Genomic DNA, 9709 nt, shown 5'->3' with positions numbered 1-9709 from the left:
AGATTCTTTTTTTTTTGTTAGTAACAAAAGAGTTTAATACAACAAGATAGAGTACATGAGAAAATAAAAAATATTTTCTTCAATTTGTAAATTATTTTTAACATTGCCATCAATTACTCTAAGAATTAGCACTAGTTCCATCTTTGTAACTTTTATCGATCTCACAATAGTTTTTTTAACATCTAATGCTTTGTTTTGAAATATCATTTCCTACCAAATACTCCAAATGATGGTAAAGAAATCCATCAACAACTTATTTGAATTCACCGTTCTCATTAATATAGATATCCAACTCTCAAATTATTATTTTGTGGTATCCAAAAATATTCAAACACCACTAGCATCATAAATCCAAACACATCAAAACCTGCCATGAAAAATCAGAAGTAACAAATAAGTGATGAACATTTTTAACTTCTTTTATTTCAAACACAAAAACAGTATTATTATAATGAAGTTGAAAATTCACGTGCAGTTAATTTCATGTGAAGTTGATAGTTGAGAGTCATTAAATAATTTGACAAATTTAACTAAATTATCATCTAACAACTCTCAACTATCAACTTCATATAAAATTAACGAGTAAAGTATCATTTTTGTCCCCAATGTTTGGGGTAAATCCTATTTGTGTCCCTAACGTTTAAATCGTCCTATTTGTATCCCTAACGTTTATAAACGTGATTCAATGTTATCCTGCCGTCAATTACACATCATGAGTACTTTAGTTTGAGTTTTAAAAATCTTTTCTTGAAGTTAGAATACAAATGTCTAGATAGAATCGATGATTTACTTCGAAAAATAGCTCATCAAAGATTGAAACTAATTCCTACAACATTTACATAATTCATTTTTTTAGGGACATAATTGAATCTAAACACAAATAGTGAGTATAATATTAAAATCGAATACATCCAAGTGAGATCTAATTGAGAATGAATACATTCAAGTGAGAATAATTGAAAAATATAATCTAATTTGTTAGTATAATTGATAGTAGGATAACATTGAATCACTTTTATAAACGTTAAGGATACAAATATGACAATTTAAACGTTAGAGACACAAATAAGACTTACCCCAAACGTTGGGGACAAAAACGATACTTTACTCTAAAATTAACTGTACCTAAGTATTTACATATAATTAATAATATCAAATCTACCTCAGTTTAACTTTAGCTCTACAAACCAAGTAAACAATTCAACTAAAAAAAACAAACCCCTTCATAAAACTCTAATTAAACTGTAACCTGATATATTTTAGATACTTTTTTTTTGTTATAAGACTTGCACAAAGAAATTAATAATAAAAATGTCTTTATTATCAAATTACACAATATGTCTTTTTTCTTTCTTGTCAAGTTAGACACAAGACATCATTTAAAATTAATTTAACTTCTATTTCACTCACTAACATGTTCAATTCTATATATTACACATACTCATTAAAAAAAAAGGCACATGCATTTTGAGAAGATTGCACTAGTAACTTTCATTCTTTATTTGTTCCTTCCTTGAATTTTCTTTTACTCATGGATGAGACACACATATACATAATACAGTATATAATCTTGCTAGTTTTTGGGTAATACTAAAAGAGTGTAATCCTTAAGAATAGTGCATGACCATACTGTATAAATTTTAGGTTCTTCAATAACTTAAATCATCATCAATTAAAAATTTAAAATCATTAACAATAGCATACGCGTGGTTTCATCTCCGATATGAAGAGCTCTTTGCGTTTCAGGCCCGCACACATCTAAAGTGAACGTTCTCCTCCAACGTGACTTCTCTTCAAGAAGGGTGCATGTACTCCTCTCTGCTTTTGTCGTCAGTTGTCTTTTCTCACGATTTCTTCACGCAAGCTCCCTTTTTCACGGATTTGGTTGATAAGGTAATCATCAAATCGAACCCTAGCCCCATTGTCTTCATCTCCTAATTTTCTTTCCTCTGTCCTACCAAACGTTGTCTACAGCCTCTGTTTTTTAGGACTTTACTTTCCCGTCGTTCATCGTATGTTAGGGATTTTTTCATAGAGTCTCAAATTGAAGATCTGCAATCAATCAATCAGGTACACTCTTCTGGTCCCTTTAGTTCTAAACCTATTTTTCTTTTCATCATTTTTCTTTTCCTTCATTGTGTATATCCTTGTGATCAACTTTTCGTATCTCTTACACTGTTAATCTAGGTTTTACTGTCTAGGGTTTGTGAATCTGCTAATTTGCGAATTGTCTATCTGGCTTCGTATGTTTCTGGGTTCATGTTCTTTTTTACATTCTTTGGAAGTTGCTGTTAATTTGAATATGGTCTACGAATTGAATTCATCTTCTTCATTTTATTGTTTGCAATTTGGTGTTAATTTGATTATCATTTCTCCTTTTGCTAGCTGTTGAATTTTTTGTTGCATGTGGTTTGTCTATTTTATCAATTTTTTGGATTTTATAATGATTATAAAGATAAAATTTCTACTTATGTTTTTCTTTTATTTATGGATCATGGGTTTGGTTTTGTGAATCATTGTCTAGATATGGGGTTTCTACCTAATCTACTTCCTCAGTGGTGATGTGATTGACAGAATTTTTCTAGCAAAGTGAGTTTATAGATCCACCCTCTCCTATTCGAGTTTTACATTTCCATTTTCATTCTCATTCAATAATCCATTTGAATTGTTTTTTATATTGTTTAATTTTATTTTTGTATTTTTTAATAAAAACTATTTTATATTTCATCTCTTGCATTTCATAGACATAAAGTTGTTTGCGCTGAATTTAATAGCTTCATTGAGAAAGGAATGGGTATTGTGACACCAAGATGGCATCACGGTCCTGTGTTATCTTGCTTTGAAAATGTCTTCTGCACACATAATAATGTTTTGCCACATATTTTTCACTGAAAATGTGGGAATCCTTACCAACGTATGGGGTTTTTATCTAATTTATTTCATGAGTGGTGATGTGATTGACAGGAATTGATTGATAGTTTTTTGGTCATTTATTTATATTTTGATGAAACCTTTGATTAGTCAACTCAGTTGCATTTCATTTTTTTATTGGTTATGAATCCAATTTTTTTTTCATATTCAAGAAATCCCTTAACTTCACATAAAGTGAATTGCTGGTTGCATGTGGCTTATGTGAATCATTATCAAAATATGGGATTTATACCTAATCTATTGTATGAGTGGTGATGTGATTAAAAGAAATTGATTGATAGTTTCTTGGTCATTTATTTATATTTTCATTTGATGAAATCTTCGGTTATTCACTCAATTGCATTTCATTTTTTTTATTGTTTATGTGAAAATTATTTTATATTTTAGCTGTTGCATAGACATAAAGCTGTTTGCACTGCATTTAATAGCTTCATTGAGAAAAGAAAGGGCTTTGTGACACTAAGATGGCATCACGGTACTGTTTGTCTAACTAGCAAATCCCCTCCTTTAAAGAGAAATCCATGGAGCAGGTTATCTTCCCTTAAAAATGTCTTCTGCACACCTAATCATGTTCTGCCATATATTTTTTATTGAAAATGTGGGAATCCTTATCAAGGTATGGGGTTTCTATCTAATCTATTTCATGAGTGGTGATGTGATTGACAGGAATTGATTGATAGGTTCTTGGTCATTTCTTTGCATTTTGATGAAACCTTTGGTTAGTCAACTCAATTGCATTCCATTTTTTAATTGGTTATGCAAAAACTATTGTATATTTCACGTCTTGCATATAACTCAGCTGTTTGGCCTGAATTTAAGAGCTTCATTGAGAAAGGAACGGGCTTGTGCCACTAAAATGGCATCACAGTACTGTTTGTCTAACTAGCAAATTCCTTCTTCCTAAGAGAAATTCATCCAGCAGGTTATCTTCCCTTGAAAATGTCTTCTGGACACATAATCATGTTGTGCCATATATTCTTCATTGTAAATGTGGAAATCATTATCAAGATATGGGATTTCTATCTAATCTATTTCATGAGTATTGATGTGACTGACAGAATTTTATTGATGTGTGCCTATAATTTTTTTCACATTCATTTGCTGTTTGGAACATATGTTTACCTAATACATTTACCAATTCTCATTGCCATGAGTAGAATCAGTATTTGGGGTAGTTGATGACTGCCTTCCCTATGGTCTAATGATATGTAGGTGCACTGTATTAGGCATTGTGTGATATCTTCTTTTTTGGTCCCTATTCCTTGAATTCTTCAAACTTTGACTGTTTTTTTTTATCAGATTTTCATCGTGTGATTAGTTCTCTCTATGCTATTGAATGGAGATGCATATGGACTGGGATTTTCTTTTCCTTCCATTTTCATGTTCAATTTGAATTCAAAAAGGTGAGTCTTATGCCCTGAATTTTTCTATAAAAGGATGGTTGGTGAACCACATTCAATGCACAGGCATTCTGTTGTCTTCTATTTTCTCCTAGGCTATGTTTATTCCACATTTTCTGTATTTATATCTTCATCTATTTGATATTATTTCTAAGATGCATCCTCCTAGAGAGGTTTGGAGGCTGAAAGTTAGGGTTCTAAGGCTTTGGGTTGTGCCCTCTTTTGATAACCATGAGGTTCCTAACTCAATGGAGATGATTCTCCTTGATGATCATGTTAGTCCCTATTAGCTACTGTTTTAAATATGGTGTTAGTTGTTCTTTTTAAGTTTTCAACTTAAAATTATGTTTTTCACTAATATGATTTTGTTTTTTTGTTACATTTTCAGTGTGAAAAAATTAAAGCTATAGTTAAGAAACAACTTCTTAATAGGTTTAGGGATCATATAGTTGAAGGTCAAGTTTATAGAATAGCATACTTTACTGTTGTGTCAAATCATGGTAGTTATAGAGCAACTTCTCATGAATTCAAATTAGTTTTCTTTCATCGAACCACTGTTGTAGCTGTTGTAGCTGTTAATGATGTTATCCCAAAGACTTGTTTCAACCTGTTTCCTTTTTCTGACCTGCTGAATATGACCCAAGATTATGATTTTTTGGTTAGTATGTATATTATTGTACTATTCTTTTATTCAGGTTTTTTTAACGAATTGTTTGAATATTTAATAGGTTGTATTTATTTAGAATAGATGTCATTGGTTTTTTAACTTCGGTGGGAGAAGAGAAAGAATATGCAAAAGAGAAAAAAAATCGTGAAAATGATTGTGCTGGAATTAACTTCAAAAGAGTATGTTGATTCAGTCATTTATGGTGGTTTCTTTTTATCTTTGAATTATCTTTTTTTCTTATTTTCTATTTCATTCTTTTTCATCTTTTGAGTTTCAGTCTTACAATGCGTTGTGCATTGTTTGGGGACTATGTTAATCAAGTAAATCATTTTCTAGCCTCTGGCTATGTGGAGCAGCCTATTGTTGTCATTCAACTTGCGAAAGTCAAGTTCTTTAGAGGTACATTGTTTAATTTCTGTACATTTTCTTATTTATACTCTAAGTGTTGTCTCCTATGAACTTTGCTAGACTCTTTTGATATTGCTGTGTAGGTCAAATAGGTCTCCAAAATGTGATGTATGCCACTCAAATGTTATTTAATCCTGATCTTTCTGAAGTTGTTGAATTCAGGCGAAGGTTAGCATGGTTTATTTTGCTATTTTTGTTTCTATTCTTGAGATACAGCCAATCTAGAGTAATAAATACATGTATTTGCATCATTTTTTTTGTTAGTATGATTGAGCAATGTGTCAAAGATATCCAGCCACTATTTATTGCAAATGAGGGTAAAGTTGTTTCCTTGGAAGATGATTTTATGCGCTTAACTAGAAGATGCACTATTGAAGAGCTCCAAGATAACAATGAGGTTGGCATTTATTGATTTAGTTGTGTTTATTTTATACACCAATGAACAGAGAAAAAAAAACAATTTTTAGATCTGTTCTTTTATGCATATTGTTAACAAATTTTAAAATGTCCCTTTCCTAGGAGGGTTCTTTTATCATTTTCGGTATAATCAGAGGTATTGTTGAAGATGGAAGTTGGTGGTATTCTGCTTGTGTGTGTGGAAAGGGTATCTATCCTCAAAATGGTGCATACTACTGTGATTTCTGTGTGAAGCATATAACTAATGTCACTCCGAGGTAAAAAAATTTTGTTCAAAATATTTTTTCATTTTGTGTTGTGGATCTTTTATAAGAATAATGTTTCATGGTATTATTCATTTTGAAATGTTTTTTTTTCGATTATGCATATTTAAAATTAAAATAACACTTGAAGATCATAGTGGGGAGGGTATTTTCGTTCTCTTTGATCGTGAAGCATCTTATTTGTTTAAGAAATCATGCGCTGACCTGTTTACTGAGGTTCAAAAAGATGCAAGTGTATGTTCTTAGTTTTCTTTTGTGTGTTGTTCACTTTATGTGGTTCATTTTTTTTATAGCTATATTCTTTATTTTGGTTGATATGTGTTACTCAATCTGTGTATTTCTTATCTATTACCTTAAAAATAGCTTATATGTGGGGATACTTATCCTCCCATATTCTAAGGGCTCATTGGAAAAAATTTGCTGTTGAAGGTTGATACCAAAGGTGTCGGACTTGATAAATTTTTTGGCACTTTCCGAGTTAGGAGAGTATGTGATGATCCTACCATTATTGCTATGTTTGAACTTTCTGATTATGATGCTGACGATGAGTCTACTCGAAAAAAAGTTACATATACATATAAGTATTTTTAGATTGTGTAAGTTCATGTTCTTTTTTTTTTTGTATTGTGCTGTGGTCAACTTTTCTTATGTTCTTTTTTATTTTTTAACTCTTATGCTATATGAATAGGAGCCTGAACTAAAAAATATGTGTCATATGAAAAAAGGGATACTAATATTAAGAAGGAGTCATCAAGCACTTCTATCAAAAGTGACAATGTTGCTGCTAAGTCTTCTGGAATTTTATCTAAATTTCTAGTTCTTATAGATTTTCTGGCTGAAAAACAGCCTGATGTTTTTGAAGGGATTGAGATTGCTGTTTTAATTAATGATAAAAATGGAAAAGCTGAGAAAACACCCAAGAATGACACCCTTAGTGATGACTTTTCTTATGAACTGGATATATTGCTTAGCTCACCAGTGAAAGAAACTCAGGTGCTATTATATAATACCTTTTTTTCTGTCTTATGTGTGCCATTTCTAAATGAATTTTTCATTGATTAAGTCATTTTCATACCTTTTGTTAATTCCTATGTCATAGGAGGTGTTCTTCCAAGTTCTAAATGTATGTTCTTACTATGGAGAGAAGGTTATTCATGAAGATCATGTTGTCACTTCCAAGGGCAAGAGGAATTTGAATCCCCAATTTGATGAGGCGGCTAATGATGCAAATGGGCGTGGGTCCAAGATTGCCAAGGTTGATGGAGTTTGATTTAAGTTGTGGAGTTGAGCTACTGTGTCTAGGTGTAGGTATGTTATATAATATATCTACAAGTGTTTAGAAAGGCTTATGATTCCGAGTGGATCTAAACTAGCGTGAAGACTCGTGCAAATGCACGGGATTAAATTTTTGTTAACATTTTAAAAAAATAAAATTATTCAATATACTTAGTATATTTTAGAGAAGAGGTAACTACCAAATCGGTACCCGGAAGATTCTGACGCTGACAAAATGGTACCTGACTTTTGTTATTGACAAAATAGTCCCTAAAAGATTTTAAAATTTGACAAGCGTGTCCCCGAGCTCGCCGGAGCAAATCTCCGGCAAGCACAATGCTGACATGGCCACCGTATTTTGGTGACCTGGCAAGCCACCTCCCAAACCCTAATTCCTCCTTCCCCAACGCAGACTCCCTTTCCTCTTCCTCCCCATTGCAGCCCCCAATACACACTCCCCCCTTCCCTTTCCTTTCCCATCGCAGCCCTCTTCCCTTTCCCTCCCTCTCATATCATCTCATCTCATCTCATTTCTGTAACGAAGAAGAACAAAAATCTGATACCTCAAAATCACATCCTTTCACAGCATTCACAAACCAAAACGAGAATTTGAGAAGAAGAAGAAGAAAAATAAGAAGAAGAAGGAATAATGGATCTAGCACTAGAGGAGCTGCAATTCCTGAACATCCCAGAAATCTTGAGAGAATCAATTTCAATTTCAAAAAGATCACTGAAGACGTTCTACCTCATAACCCTAACCCTAATTTTTCCTCTCTGATTCGCAATCCTCGCACACTCACTCTTCACACACCCATTTCTCACTCAGTTTCAGAACCCTTATCAGGACTCTTCCGAGGGAGAGGGAAGAGGGCTGCGATGGAGAAGGAAAGGGAAGGGGGGAGTGTGTATTGGGGGCTGCAATGGGGAGGAAGAGGAAAGGGAGTCTGCGTTGGGGAAGGAGGAATTAGGGTTTGAGAGGTGGCTTGCCAGGTCACCAAAATACGGTGGCCATGTCAGCATTGTGCTTGCCGGAGATTTGCTCCGGCGAGCTCAGGGACACGCTTGTCAAATTTTAAAATCTTTTAGGGACTATTTTGTCAATAACAAAAGTCAGGTACCATTTTGTCAGCGTCAGAATCTTCCGAGTACCGATTTGGTAGTTACCTCTTTAGAGAAAACTCTCATATCTAATATTAATATTATAGTTTTAAAAAAATAACCATACTAATTTAATTGTTAATACAAAAGAAGAAAAAGATAGTCAAATACTTCATATTCATTTACAGCAACTATTCATATTATATAGCAAAAAATTACATAGATTAAGTAACAAGTTCACATACTATACATATTTTAAATTTTAGAACACAAAAAATCTAGGTTCCAAAATATAATACATATCCAAAAGTAACACCAGAAAGTTTCAAATCACCTAAATAATTACTTTCCCATTAATAAGAAAACAAAATATGTCCAACACTGTTCAACATATAGTTCAAAATATGTGTCACACAGAATAATACATAGGAGGTCTTTTTTTATAAGCTCTAAGATCTTTGAATCAACAACTCTATCTGGCGGTTAGGTAGGGAGTCCAGTTTCAAGGTAATCTTGTCCCCTTCCTTTAAATTGTATACTTTACAACGTTCTTTCCATTCAATCCCAAACTTCCATTCTCCATCTCTTCCTCCACTTTTCAGTAGGTGAAAAAAGAATATATTCTTGCTTACACTGGAAGGTGAACCAGTGATCTTCCAAACCGAACTATCTCTAGAAAGTTTAAGATATGCAGCAAATTTTCAAGACAGATACTACAATGAATGATTCATAGTTAGGTTAAAGGGAGTATTTTTCTATATAATGAATAACAGATACAAAACCAATATTTAATAAGTTTGAAAAAAAAAGAAATAACTCTTTTAAGATCAACTTGCCAGTCTAGATTGACTCAAATCCGAATTTGTGATGGTCTTCTGATAATAAACATATGGAGTGTATCTGATTCAGGATATTTAAACTTTTTAATCACCACATTAAAAGATATCTATATGTACCACGATATTAAAATACAAAACATAAGAAAAAAAGTTGCATTTAGCATTACCCGTTGTCAGACAATTCTGTTGTTTCATTACTTTCTTCGCTGACCTCCGTTGATGAATTCGTTGCACGAGATAAATCTATGGGATTATGAGGATCATCCCCTTCCAGTGTGTCATCTTCATCATCATTTTCATCACCGTCTGATGAGAACTCATCATCAGATGGTTCAGACCCAGACAACACCATCACATCAGGTGTTGAAGGCTCATCATTCTTGTTATATTTTATATGGAACACTGTATATA

The 9709-nt window shown here is 32.7% G+C and overlaps 2 long non-coding RNA genes across 2 annotated transcripts; both read left to right on the top strand.

The window, feature by feature from the left end:
• LOC110270518 lies at window positions 2006–3456 on the top strand. The gene is made up of 3 exons (XR_002360139.1): window positions 2006–2070; window positions 2525–2589; window positions 3319–3456. It is a non-coding gene; the product is annotated as an uncharacterized LOC110270518 (long non-coding RNA).
• Window positions 4000–6642, top strand: LOC110270885. The gene is made up of 3 exons (XR_002360618.1): window positions 4000–4334; window positions 5080–5177; window positions 5276–6642. It is a non-coding gene; the product is annotated as an uncharacterized LOC110270885 (long non-coding RNA).

The sequence above is a fragment of the Arachis ipaensis genome, chromosome B04, assembly GCF_000816755.2.
Source record: "Arachis ipaensis cultivar K30076 chromosome B04, Araip1.1, whole genome shotgun sequence".
NCBI classification, from domain to species: domain Eukaryota; kingdom Viridiplantae; phylum Streptophyta; class Magnoliopsida; order Fabales; family Fabaceae; genus Arachis; species Arachis ipaensis.
The sequence above is the reverse complement of the archived record's forward strand: the minus strand, read 5'-3'. Positions and strand labels throughout refer to the sequence as shown.